The sequence below is a fragment of the Ostrinia nubilalis genome, chromosome 1 (genome assembly GCF_963855985.1).
Source record: "Ostrinia nubilalis chromosome 1, ilOstNubi1.1, whole genome shotgun sequence".
Lineage (NCBI taxonomy): Eukaryota > Metazoa > Arthropoda > Insecta > Lepidoptera > Crambidae > Ostrinia > Ostrinia nubilalis.
Window position 1 is genome coordinate 16,940,946 of NC_087088.1, and position 14,110 is coordinate 16,955,055.

General features: G+C 34.9%; 1 long non-coding RNA gene across 1 annotated transcript; it reads right to left on the minus strand.

Moving 5' to 3' along the window:
- Window positions 1–10,936: 10,936 nt before the first annotated feature.
- Window positions 10,937–13,744, minus strand: LOC135074260 (uncharacterized). The gene is made up of 4 exons (XR_010257792.1): window positions 13,406–13,744; window positions 13,066–13,219; window positions 11,496–11,691; window positions 10,937–11,087 (listed from the first exon to the last, which is right to left on the minus strand). It is a non-coding gene; the product is annotated as an uncharacterized LOC135074260 (long non-coding RNA).
- Between the last annotated feature and the right edge of the window lie 366 nt (window positions 13,745–14,110).

Sequence of the window (14,110 nt, forward strand, 5' to 3'; positions counted from 1 at the left end):
TTTAGGCAGTAATTATAAAATTACATTTATCAGTTCTTAAGTTAATTATTTTGCTCAATAGGCAATGGGACAATTTTTGTAATAGGTCGAGAGTACAAACCAGTTTTAGTTTTTACAACAACAGCTCGAATATGATTATCTTTACCTTTATATAATTCAACTACACGACCCAATGGCCAAGACATTGGTGGCTGATTTTCATCCTTTAATAAAACAATAGTATTTAACATTAAATCTGGGTTTTCTTTGTACCATTTATACCTCATTTGTAATGTATTTAAATAGTCAGTCATCCAACGCTTCCAGAAGGTTTGCCGTAGATTACATATTTGTTGATATACATCCAATCTATAATCAGGAAATTCTGCAAAATCACCCTCTGGAAACGAAGTCAGACTGCTCCCAATTAAAAAATGAGCTGGCGTGAGACACTGCTCATCACCATCCAAGTCTCTCAATGGAGTTATTGGTCGACTGTTTACAATAGCTTCAATTTGAGTTAAGAGAGTATACAAATGTTCATAACAAAGTACAGTGTGTCCTAACACTCTCTTTAAATGATGCTTTACAAGTTTTACAGAGCTTTCCCATAACCCGCCCCAATGAGCTGAATGAGGAATTATAAACCGCCATTCAATACCTTCTGAAATTACATAACTGACTCAAACTGCTCCAAGTACAGATTCTCAGTACAGACTCCTGCATCCGGCTCGAAGGACCATGAACAGAGTGATGCGGCAGGTACAAAAGACACTTAACTTCAGTGATATTCTATTTATTGCGAAGATTATTTACAACCATGTGCACACACTTGAATGGTAGGAAAAAGAGACCATTGAGAGGGGCCATAGAGCATACAACGCTTCTGGGTTGCCAGATAACGTTATTAAATTTTTACCAACCCGCGTGAAATTTAGTTGGTCACAGATCGTCATAAAGTATAGCCTACATGTTATTCCAGGTTATAAACAATAATACTGTAAAGTTTCATCAAAATCCGTTCAGCAGTTTTTGCGTGAAAGAGTAACAAACTGAGGTGTTTTTTTGTTACTTCTTATATTTTTCATGTAATTTAACAACAAACTATTGAAAATGAATACTAAATGAGCTGTCTGTCTTCCCATATCCTATGCTAAACGGCTAACACGCCGTTGGATCTTAAATCTCGTTATGTTGCGCTTCTGACACTCCATTACCTGCCCGAATGTATGGCGCTGGCGCAAGTCAGGAGATTTTATTATAAACTTCAATGTCATTGCAATTTGATTTATTGACCACCACTTTAATTATAAATGGAACGCGAAGATTTAAAATCTAGGCCGACTCTTTGTTCAATTGTAACTCTTAAGTTCTCGATTTGACCAAGAGATGGCGCTGTTCCGTTTTACTTCGCGGTGTCATTTTATTTTCGCTGGCTACATTAAAATAAAAACTGAAAGTCTTTGAAATTGGTTTTATCAATTTGGTAGTTAGTGATGCCGCAGTCAGTGAAGTGAAGAGGTGAGAGTACCCTTTAAGATAATTTTATTGTATTTATTTATGTAGATATTATTAATAATTCTCCCATGACTTGTCCAGCAAATCCAGCAGTACAACGAAGCATAATAGGATAGTACTTGAGACATACAATTTATTGCCGCCTCCCGCCTGGCTTGGCGTAATCCCGCTTTTGTACATTAGTTAATTATTTCTAATGTTCAATTGCTTTATGAGAAATCCTTTAACTTTTAAAAGATAAGTTAGATAGGTAGTACTGGAGAGAAGCAATTTATAGCTTTTCCCTGCGTAGGTTGAGATAGATCCTTTTCTTGTTTCGAATATTTAACATCGAATATACAGGGTGTTTGGCGCATCGTGTGCCAAAATGATTTGGCGGATAGAATGGGTCATTTCCTATATTTTCAGCCCCCATAACACGTTCCATACCAGGCGGCTACTTTTAAATTAATTTTTTTAGTAATTTCACCAAAATACCCAAATCGCATCATTTAATTTCGATTTCAAAAAAAACTACTAGGCGCAGCCCTAAAGTAAATATTTTGTTTTGACGTGCATTAATGTAGGGTTGCATCAAATCTAAATTTATTGGCAAATATCATCTAGTTTTTTTAAAATTCAGCTTTGAAGTTTTCCGAAAAGTTAAAAATGGACTGAACATTTAAGTTTACAAGGGTATAATTTTTTTTTTAAAAGAGATAGCGATCTTCGGATTTTATCAAAACTTCTCTAGTCTATCCTCATTCAAACGGTATACTAATCTTGTTTAAATAATAACAACAACTTCACAAATTCCTTAAATTAGTGCATTGACTCTACTCGGACTGATTTGCGAAATTTGTGTTTATAGCTCCTTTTTGTGTGAATAGCACGTAGAACACCTAACAGGTAAAAATTATTTATCTTATGCAATGTAAAAACCTTTTCCCTATCGTTTTTCAATGTGGATTTCTTGAAATTAAAGACGAAAATAATTATTTTGATCGTTTATTAATTATTACAAATTTTGTTCAAAATGTCCGCCTCGGCAACGTATACACTCAAGACATCTTCTTCTAATTTCGACTGTTGTCGTATGCAGCCACATTTCTCTTTTTATTACTAATAAGGCGTTTTCTATTCGTTGTAGTTTTTCTATTGTTTGAATCCGTTACGTACACCAGTTCTTTAGCTTGTCCCCAGACGTAAAAATCGAACGGAGTTAGGTCTGGGGAACGTGTAGGCCACTGTATAGGGCCATCTCTTCCAATCCACGAGTAGAAAACGCCTTTGTAGTAATAAAAAGAGAAAATTAGAAGAAGATGTCGTGAGTGTATACGTTGCCGAGGCCATTTTGAACAAAATTTGTAATAATTAATAAACGATCAAAATAATTATTTTCGTCTTTAAATTCAAGAAATCCACATTGAAAAACGATTGGGAAAAGGTTTTTACATTGCATAAGATAAATAATTTTTACCTGTAGGTGTTAAACGTGCTATTCACACATAAAGGGGCTATAAACACAAATTTCGCAAATCAGTCCGAGTAGAGTCAATGCACTAATTTAAGTAATTTGTGAAGTTGTTGTTATTATTTAAACAAGATTAGTATACCGTTTGAATGAGGATAGACTAGAGAAGTTTTGATAAAATCCGAAGATCGCTATCTCTTTTAAAAAAAAAATTATACCCTTGTAAACTTAAATGTTCAGTCCATTTTTAACTTTTCGGAAAACTTCAAAGCTGAATTTTAAAAAAACTAGATGATATTTGCCAATAAATTTAGATTTGATGCAACCCTACATTAATGCACGTCAAAACAAAATATTTACTTTAGGGCTGCGCCTAGTAGTTTTTTTTTTAATCGAAATTAAATTATGCGATTTGGGTATTTTGGTGAAATTACTAAAAAAATTAATTTAAAAGTAGCCGCCTGGCATGGAACGTGTTATGGGGGCTGAAAATATAGGAAATGACCCATTCTATCCGCCAAATCATTTTGGCACACGATGCGCCAAACACCCTGTATAACATTCGATATCCATTAGGAAAACTAAATTAAAAATCGTCTACTGCAAAAATTTTTCAAATAACGCTTTGCTGGATTATCGAATGAAACTAAATTTTTAAAATAAACCTGGGAATACGATAACATTGGAAAAAGCATTTCTGTAAAACCCATCAAACGTCAGGGATATTGGCAAAAACCGAATATGGAATGGGCGGGATATTTTTGAATTAAAACAAATGCTTTGTTTACGACTTTTATAGTACGATTTTTATATCGAGCTTATTTTTATCCAGTTTTTATTGGACTAGGTACTTACTTGTTTTTCCTTGCCGATAGTCTACGTAAGCATTAGGTAGAGTTAGAGTCGAGGCACTCTGGACACGACGTTGCACGTCAAAACAAATAAATACAAATACTTAACAAAGAAAAGTAGTGTATGTAAGTACTTAGGGTAAAAAATACTTTCGTTTTAATAAAAAAGGGTCGACACGTACCGTACAAGGTGGACCGACGACATCGTAAAGGTAGCAGGGAAGCGCTGGACGCAGGCCGCTACCAATCGATCAACATGGAAAGCATTGGGGGAGGCCTATGTTCAGCAGTGGACGTCCTATGGCTGAAATGATGATGATGATGACGTACCGTGCTCCATTTTGTGAGACGCAGCCGAATAATGCGTTGGTCAATATTTACTATCGTAATCGTACAGCGAATGCCAGTCGCATCGTGCCTTCTAAAAGACAACAATCGTCCAAATAAACGGATCAGGGGGCTTAAAATTCACGACCCTTTTAATCCGGCAAAAGGTTAAATAACGCACAAAGGAGAAGTGCCGTGTTATAACGCTATAACGTTATAACGGTATAACGTTATAAATTGCGATTCGTGGTCCACGCTGACGGCACTCCCGTAAATAATTGTGATATGAATTGTAATTCACGTTTGTGTGTAATAAAAATAATTGTTTTGTACGGCACGGACAAAGGGCTGTTGTTTAAATGGGCTAATATTGTATCGAAATAATAAAGTAAGGGAACAAAGCAGATTAAGTCAGTCAGCTAGATTTATATTATTGTACAGAAAAGGATAATACAATTGTTTCTGAATGTAGTCTCAAGATTAAAAATTGCATTAGATTTTCTGTTACATAACTAAGTTATGACACTAAAGGCGGAGCGGAGCGGAGAAATATTTTGAACAACCAATCAGATGTCATTCAGATTGAATGAAATTGACAGAATAGTCAACTCCTTTACAACCCAGTGCACGGCTAGGTAATTTACGGTTGTTGACACGCATAGTTCAATTTAATCTAAATTGAATATTGGAATTGAGAATTGTCACCTCATTCTATTTCAAAACGTCTAACCGCGTTACGTTCATCCTGGAAGGCATTCCATTCTGCATTTGCCGAGACGCGGTTTTCACTCGATGTCGTTGTTCCAATAAATACATATTTCGCAATAAAACAATCTACAAATTGGAATTCAATTTATGTATTCAATCCATGATTCCTGATTCTAAGCTGAATTTGCTTCGACGACTAAAAGTTGATTTAACATCGATTTCAATTGGTTACATTGCTCTATGACAGGGTTTCTCAAACTTTCGGCTCCACGAACCCCTGTTAAAGTTTCCACGTGACAGCGAACCCCCTAAAACTAGCTAATTAAAACACCCCTTCCCCAAAAAGAAATAAAAAAGTTGATTGTTGAAAAAATAAGGTTTTATTTTCAGTAGATTGCCAAAAAAATGTATTTTTAATATTAATGTAGATGAAAAAACAAGCACTGTTTCTTAAAGCAAATGGAGTCAATTTATAGGAGTAATTTTGGACAATTTTAAGTCTAACACCATTACGTAAATTTTGTCGCGAACCCCCTACCCTTCTATATGATGATAAAATTATTTAAAATAATAATGTGGAATCGATATAAAACGTAACGATTCTCATAGCAGTTTTAAATAAAACCATTAGTAAATGTAGTTTCGGCGAAAAAATCACAACATAGATTGGACGTTTAATTTTTTTCCCTTCTTTATGGCTCTTGCAGTGACGTGTAATTCTAAACCTTTCAATATCAAGCGTCTGAAAAAGAAAAACGTTGCAGCAGTCCAACCAGTCAGAACAAAATTTATTCCTTTGCTAGTTTCAAACTTCCCACAGTAAAAGAAAAAAAACTTTGCATGGCCAAATCAAAAGTCAGCTCGTGTCGAAAGTCGAGCGATTAATTAAAGCGACCATATTGTTGGCGAAACCTTCGTGGCCAGGGCCATAATTCAGGCTTAGTGTGGCCAGTACGCGAGGGTTAGCCAAATACGTGCAAGTTAAAAAGTACAACATTGTTTGTTAAATTGGATTGGCCAGGTTAAGTTTTTATTTGAGGTAAAAAAACTTATTGGGTTAATCCTGCATATTTAATACCGCAGTTATAAAATATATAAGTAATATGTAGGACAGTAGGTAGTATTTATGTTATGGTAATTTCTTCTACTTTACATCAGTGGCTCTACCCACAATAATTTCGAAAGACAATGGGACTGCTTAGTTACGTACCCTGAAATACATGAATCTAAAAAAAATAGCTAGTATGTTCTTGTTATACTTATTGATATTCGTTGTTATACTTATTCGTTCATTCTTGAAATTCGATTTATTTTAAGTAGAATTTAAATTTTATGATAAATCAAACCTGAATTTAATAACTTTTCCGAAGGTTTTTTGAAGGTGTATCAAAAAAACTTTACATTTCTGCCTAAATTGGCAAACCCATAAAAAGTTACCGGCCGAAAAAAGTGAAAACAAACATTTCGTTAGAAGCAAGAGATACGGAATATCCGATCAATCATTACGAGGCCGGTCTAAAGGCCCAAGTTTTTATCATTCACTGAAAATACAACGGAATCGTTTAAATTTTCCGCGTGGAAACTTTTTCGTCGATTGTTTTATATTTTTTATATGCCGTAGTTGGCAGTCCTTTTAGCGCTGGCCGTTTCCCGCGGTTTCGGCGCGTGTGAAATAAGGTTTATAGTTTTTTTTTGTTGTGAAACTGGCATTAATATTATAGCGCTTTACGGCCGAATACTGAAACGCCATTTAAATATTTGACGGCTTCTCAAATAGTTAAGCAGCTCCTAAACTTACATTTCGCATACTCAAAACAATATCTGAGCAGTTCTCAATTTTTAAGCACCTCTCAAATTAAGTTGCACTCAAACGCCACTTAAATGAATTTTCGCATACTGAAACGCCATTCTACGCTAAGCATCACTCAAACAACTGTCAAATCGTCTTAAGCAGCTGTTAAATTTGAGAGTGCTTGTGCGGTATCTTAAATCCTATTCTTATACCTAAATCGACCTAAATAGTGGTAAATAATGTGTGTCATCGTTATCATTTCTTTCGAGACTCGAGGAAATACCTAGATTTAATCGCAGGAACGCAATAATGCTGAACGCTATTGAAAAATATTATTATAATGACATGCAATTCCGAGCGAGGTTCCGCATGTCTATAGAAACGGTGTTGTGTCTGGATTCATAATTTGGAAGCTCTTTGAAACCCCGCACCAAACGCCATACAACCAGTGGACCAAATACTTATTATAACCCTACTGTTCTACGCAACGGGAAGTTATGAACTATGAACGTGTACTAGGTGATATCTTCCACATCGAACAGCCAACTGTGCATCGTATAGTGCACAAAGTAACAACCAAAATAGCTGCTATGAAATCGCTTTACATAAACATGCTTATTTCTGAGGAATAATATGGGGACATCGCATAGTAGCATTTCCAAGAGTTGTTGATTTGTCAATTTGATGCTCTGTCAACAATGATAAATGTCAATTGTGGTTACGTTTCGGTCCACGATCGCCACTTAATAGATTTCAACAATAAAAAGTATCACCTTTAAAATTATTTATTTAATTAAATAAAAATGCAATCGTTAATTTTTTTATATGTTAAAACGAGATTTATGTATAATAGAAACTAAAAATAAACTGTTGTATGTTAAGTTGATTGAGTAATATTTCCATAAAAGACAATACATAACCAAACGATGCTGCGTGTAATGGATAAAAAACGTAAAGTTATCATTTGTGTAAATGAAAACATACTGTTTTTGGTAAATGTTGCCAGTAGGTAAACATTTGAGAGCTGCTTAGCTGATCACGGCTTCAAATCCGTTGAGTGGCGTTTGAGAATACCATTTAAAATTGAAGGATACTTAAATTTAGGAGCCCGTCAGCTGAGTGACAGATTTGAGTAGTGTTTCAGTATTCGGCCGTTAGTTTGATAATGAGTTTTAATGCTATCAAATTCAGATACATAAATTCATGGCACTTTTTATTGCATGTAAATGTAATGTAAGTATGTAGGTCATAATATGTTTGTATTTGCAAAGTACTGATTTATTAACAAAAAATTGAAATACGGTACGAATAAAACTCAAGTACGGTTTACAATAACGTTACAAAGCTACGCTACGACAGGAAAATTAATCAAAATAATAAACCTTACTTTGAATATCGTATACCTAACCATTCCGGTATTTGTTATTTGAGAATAACAATAACAAACAAGTAACAATACGGTCTACGTCAAAACAATCTCTCCGATATTTTTATTGGAAAATTAATGTAAATTGGAAATAAATTGCTGAATGTTTCGGTCCGCGGCCCGATCTGATTTGTGTGTCGCTCCACCGCGCATCATCAATCTTTGGGGAAGAATGATTGAAGAACCCGCCACAAAAATAGGGACAGTGGTCATTCGGAAATCTGTACTTATTGGATATTTAAATTTCGAACAGCATTTTGTTTTTTGAGAGTGGCAGAAATGATTAAAAGAGTTTTTAATATGACACTGGCCGCCGTTATGTGGATAAATCAAATTAATTAGCATGCAGTTTTCTTTCGCATGGGAAATTAGATAAACTTAAATAATAATAAAACAGATTAAACCTACTTATTGCATGTATACCTATCTCTATCTCACAAGGCAGTTTTATAAACATCATGATTTATTAGATGGTAATACTGCAAGTTTACTCTCCAAAAGACTTTTTGGCGGGCTTTTGAACGCACTAGGCGCGATTTTCGAAGCCAATTTTGTATTTTTCTCTTTTTGTGTTATAAATAGTTATCTATCTATTGGAAGTCGTTAAGTCAACTTAAAACTCGACTATGCCGGACGGGGACGGTAAGGACCCGCCCAGGGGCAAGGAAAAAAGGAAGGCACCAAATAGAGATCACACCTATACGAGTGCAGATGAAGATTTCTACAAACCGTACGTAAAACCAGGGTATAGAAGGCTATTCGCGGAGAACACGGTGAGTGGCGAGTTTTCTGTATTTGTGGAAAGCACGAAAGAGAATGAGAAGATCGGGAACAACAATCCCATCCTGACTACCAACCTTTTCAAAAATGAAATCAAGGGCATTACCAATCTTAAAAGAATTAACGCCAATAAAATATGTGTCACATTTTCCCAGTCTAGTAATGCCAATAACTTCCTGAAAAACGATCCCTTCCTAACTAAACACCAACTCAAGGCATACATCCCAGCCACAGCAGTAGAAACAGTCGGCGTGCTTCGCTTTGTACCCACTAGTATCAGCAATGAGGAACTTTTTAAGAAACTCTCGTCATCATACGAGATCATAGGTGTACGTAGGTTCACCAAAAAAGACAACGGCGAAATAAAGCCCTTCCAATCTGTGTCTATCACATTTTTATCAACTGTGTTACCCGAACATGTGTATCTAGACCTTTTTAGGTTCAGAGTATTCCCATACAACGCTCCATTGTTGCAATGCTTCAAGTGTTTCAAATTCAACCATGGTGCTAAAATTTGTAAATCTGTGCAAAAATGCTCAATATGTTCTGAAGAACATCATTTTTCTGAATGTACTTCAAATAAAATAGCCAAATGCATAAACTGTCAAGGAGCTCATCTTGCGATTTCACGGGACTGTCCTGTCAAAAAACAAAAAATGGAAGATAAAAAAAATAAATTAACTTACGCCAATATGGTCTCCAGCAGTGCTGCGGCTACTAAGAGTAGCCCAGTTATCAAAAACTACATAAGCGAGTTTCCTCTACTGGCTGCTCCTAAAACTAACTTAAAATCTATTGCATCAAGGAAGCCACAAGCTAGCTCGGTTTCAACAGCGACCTCTTCCACTTCAACTAACTCGATGGAAGTTAAAGAAAAAGAACCACTTACCAATGAACAATTAATTGATGAAATATTAAACAATGATTTTATTCGCAAGGGCCTTGTAGGCGCCCTTGTCGCTATTGGCAACGAAACGAGGGCAGTCAATAGTTCTATTATACAGGAAATTCTTATAAAAAGTTTCAAAGGGCTTTAAATGGATAAAAGTTTCATAAGAATCTCTCAATTTAACGTCGAAGGTGTTATTAACAAAAAGCCATTACTTATAAAATTTTTGATTGATAATGATATTGATATATGTTTGTTAAACGAAACATGGTTAAAAGAAAACAGTTCTTTTCGTATTCATAATTACAATCTAGTTAGTAAAATAGGTAAAGAAAAAGAAGGCCGGGGTGGAGTCGCCATCCTAGTCAAAGACACTTTGAAATATTCAGTAATAGAGCTTCCCTTTTATGATTTTCTACAACCTGTAGCTATTAATCTGCGAACTGGCATAGGTAATTTAAGTATTCTATGTATATATTGTCCACCACCTAAAGAAAATAGATCAAGATTCAATGGTAGCAAACTGAAACAGATTATTAACTTACTACCTAAGCCACTTTTGCTATCAGGTGATATTAATGCTCACCACATCGCATTCGGCTGTGCTACTAGTAACGGTCGAGGTAATGAAGTTTACAATATATTTGACGAGAGCGACCTCTGTATCCTCAACTCAGGGGCGCCAACCACTGTTGGTAGATCTGTTCATAATCCTTCGGCTATTGATGTAACATGTGTCAGCCCTTCAGTAGCTCCATTATGTGATTGGAAAGTTTATGATGATCCAATGGGAAGTTATCACTATCCCACTATAACAGATATTCAGACTTCTGTTGATAAATATCAGATAGGTGAACCAGTACACAAATTTATTTACAATAAAGCTGATTGGTTTAAATTTCATACTGAAACAGAAAACATGGTAGGTAATATTAATTTAGATAATACAGATCCATTAAGAATTTATGACGATTTCTATAATCATTTGATTAATATTAGAGACAAATGTGTACCTAAAGTAGTCAAAACCTCTCCCAATTTAATGAAAAAGCCTGTACCTTGGTGGGATGATGAGTGTAATAGTGCAGTTAAAAAAAGTAAAGATGCTTTAAATTTTTATAGACGTAATCCAAGCATTGACAACTACATTGCGTATAAAAAATTAGATGCTGCTAAAAAACTAACTCTTAAGGAAAAAAAGAAAACAGGTTGGAAATCTTTATGTGAATCTTTTAATCGATATACTCCTGTTAGTACAGTATGGAACTATATGAAGAGGTTTAAGCGTGTTTCAATTCCTAAACTGCCGAAGAATGATGAATGGATTCCCTCTTTTTTTGAGAAATATTCGCCTGTATCTCCTCCTGAAAAAGAAGTAAATAATTCATTATTGCAAGCATATTTCTGTCAAATTGGTAACGAAAAAGCAGCTTTTTTATCTCAACATTTTTCTTGGGAAGAGTTTATGACTGCCTTGAAGTCTCGTAGGAACACTACACCTGGTTTAGACAATATTCCTTATGAACTTATTCGTCGCCTACATAGTAATGCCAAAAAACTTTTACTGTACATTTTTAATTTACTATGGCAAACACAGGTCATCCCAGACTCATGGAAGACTCAATGTGTCATCCCTATACTTAAACCAGATAAGCCTCCTGATGACTGTAACTCTTATCGACCAATTTCTCTGTCCTCATGTATAGGTAAAGTATTTGAGTGCATGTTAAAGACAAGATTAGATTATTATGTCGAATCAAATAATATCTTACCAAATGAACAATTCGGATTTAGGAAAGGCCGAAGTGCAGCAGAAAGTTTTACAGCATTGGTCTCAGACCTTAGGAGTTCTCTTGACAGTCACTCTGCTACAGCTTGTGTCTTCCTTGATGTACAGGGCGCGTTCGATAACGTGGTCCCCTCAATTTTAATAGCCATCTTATGTGATATTGGAGTACCCGGGGTAGTCTGTAAATGGATTTTCAATTTTTTGTATAAAAGAATAATGTATATAAAATTTAATAACATTTTTCATGGACCCGGATATGTATATAAAGGCACAATGCAGGGCGCTACGATCTCGCCATTATTGTACAATTTATACACTAGTCAAATTAATAAGTATTTAACACAAAGGGATATAAAATTTTTACAATTTGCTGATGATTTATTAATTTATACTGTAAATAAAAATGTAAATACTGCTGTGCATAGTTTAAACCTAGCTTTAGTTGAAATTCATAATTTTTATTCTGGTAAATTAAAACTTGATATTAGTCCCAATAAGAGCGGCGTTATGTTATTCTCGAAAAAATATAATGAATGTAATTCTAATATTTATTATAATAATAATCCTCTTCCATGGATTCAGGAAAAAAAGTTTTTAGGAGTGTGTCTAGATAAAAAACTCACATTTGAAAGTCATATAAAGCTTCTCATTCGCAACTCTTCTAAGGCTTTAAACTTATTACGCTCACTAGCCGGTGTAACTTGGGGCTCTGATCCTAAGATTTTATCAATGTTATACAAGAGTTTAGTGCGTAGTCATTTTGACTATAGTACTTTAGCATATATGAATTGTAGCCCAACCCTATTAAAGAAATTAGATGTTATTCAGAATAAAGCACTTAGAATAATAACAGGAGCTATGTGTTCAACACCTATCAATGCTATGCAATGTGAAACATGCATTCCTCCTTTAGTACTGAGACGTATTCAACTAGCAGCAAATTTTTGTCTCAAACTAATAACTTCAACTAACAAACCAGTACTAGATAGAATCATGCCACCATTATCTTCCCAAATATGCTCTACTCCTCCTCCTCCAATTACAGGTAATGAGTTAATATCTGGACGCACTCCGGGCTTACTAAGAATTGCATTGTATATTGATTCTCTCACTGTAAATATGTATAAAGATAAGCCATGGCCCATGTACAAAGTTAATTATGAAGATCTTGTTGTAAATAATTTCACCATTTTAAGGGAAAAGATCTCCAATCAAATTGATCTTAATAAATTTCTAAATAAGTCTTATTATAAAGTGTACACAGATGGTTCAAAGAAAGAGAACAGTGTAACCTCTGCATTTTATGATCCACAACTTAAACTTACTCAAAGTCATAAAATTGAAAGCCACTGTAGTATCTTTACTGCAGAAAGTTATGCTATCCTCTTAGCACTTAAACATATCTCTACATGTAATCCACCATCTGACAATATTATTATTCTAACTGACTCTAAAAGCGTATTACTAGCTCTGGAAAATAACTCTTGTAAATATAATTTGAATTATATAATTTATGATATTAAGAAATTAATTAATAACATATATAGACTTACTGGTAAGACACTGCTCTTCCTTTGGGTACCATCGCACCGTGGCATCAGGGGGAATGAAATTGTTGATCTGGCTGCAAGGAATGGCTTTGATGTTGACCATTCTACGTTGTTGAAGATACCTCACACTGACTATCAAGCCGCAATCAGTCAAGACCTGAAAAAGATATGGCATGAGTACTGGACTATTACTAGTATGGAAAAGGGAAAATGGTATGCTAAGATCCAAGGAAGCCCGCCCGCCAAACCTTGGTACCATCGGAGGAATGAGAATATAGATAACAGGAAGTTCATAACCATAATAAATAGGCTGAGATTTGGCCATTGCCACGCTCCCACTCACCTGAAGAGGCTTAACTTGATTCCGAGCGCTGAATGTACATATTGCAATGAAGAGCTTGCCGATATGGAACACATAATCCTGAAATGTAGAAGTTTTGGAATCCAGAGACTGGTCATGATCGATGACCTTCAATCTATTTGTGAACGTGTACCACAGTCGTTGGACGAACTCCTCAAGGATCCGAAACTTTTCAAACCCTTATATACTTTCGTGGTTTCAACTCTGGGAACTATTTGAGAAATTGAGAAGAGTAAGAACTAAGAAAATATCAGTGAATCACAGTGAATCAGTGAAGTGAAGTGTCAAATACAGTTGTCATGTGTCAAATTCAAACAAAAGTTCAACGGACTTCAAAGACTGGCTTAAAAGGGCATGCACCCAGAGCCGTGAAAAACTATATTAAAAAAAAAAAAAACTCTCCAAAAATTCTTCGCGCCAATTTTTGTGTGAAATGCGCGGGAAAACTTTTCAAAACGTTAACACTACAGTACACGCGCCCCTTTTTTTACACCAATACACGCGTGGCCTACTCTGGTAAGCCAATTTAAAATCACTGTAAATTAGTTTGTAAGCAATTTATGAATAAAATTACTATGTAAATGATAAAAGTGTTTATTAAAGTTCTTTTATAATCAAAATTTCTTTATATAGCTATTTGGGATAAAACATTATAAACAGATTAAAAAGTTGTAAATTTTTTGGACC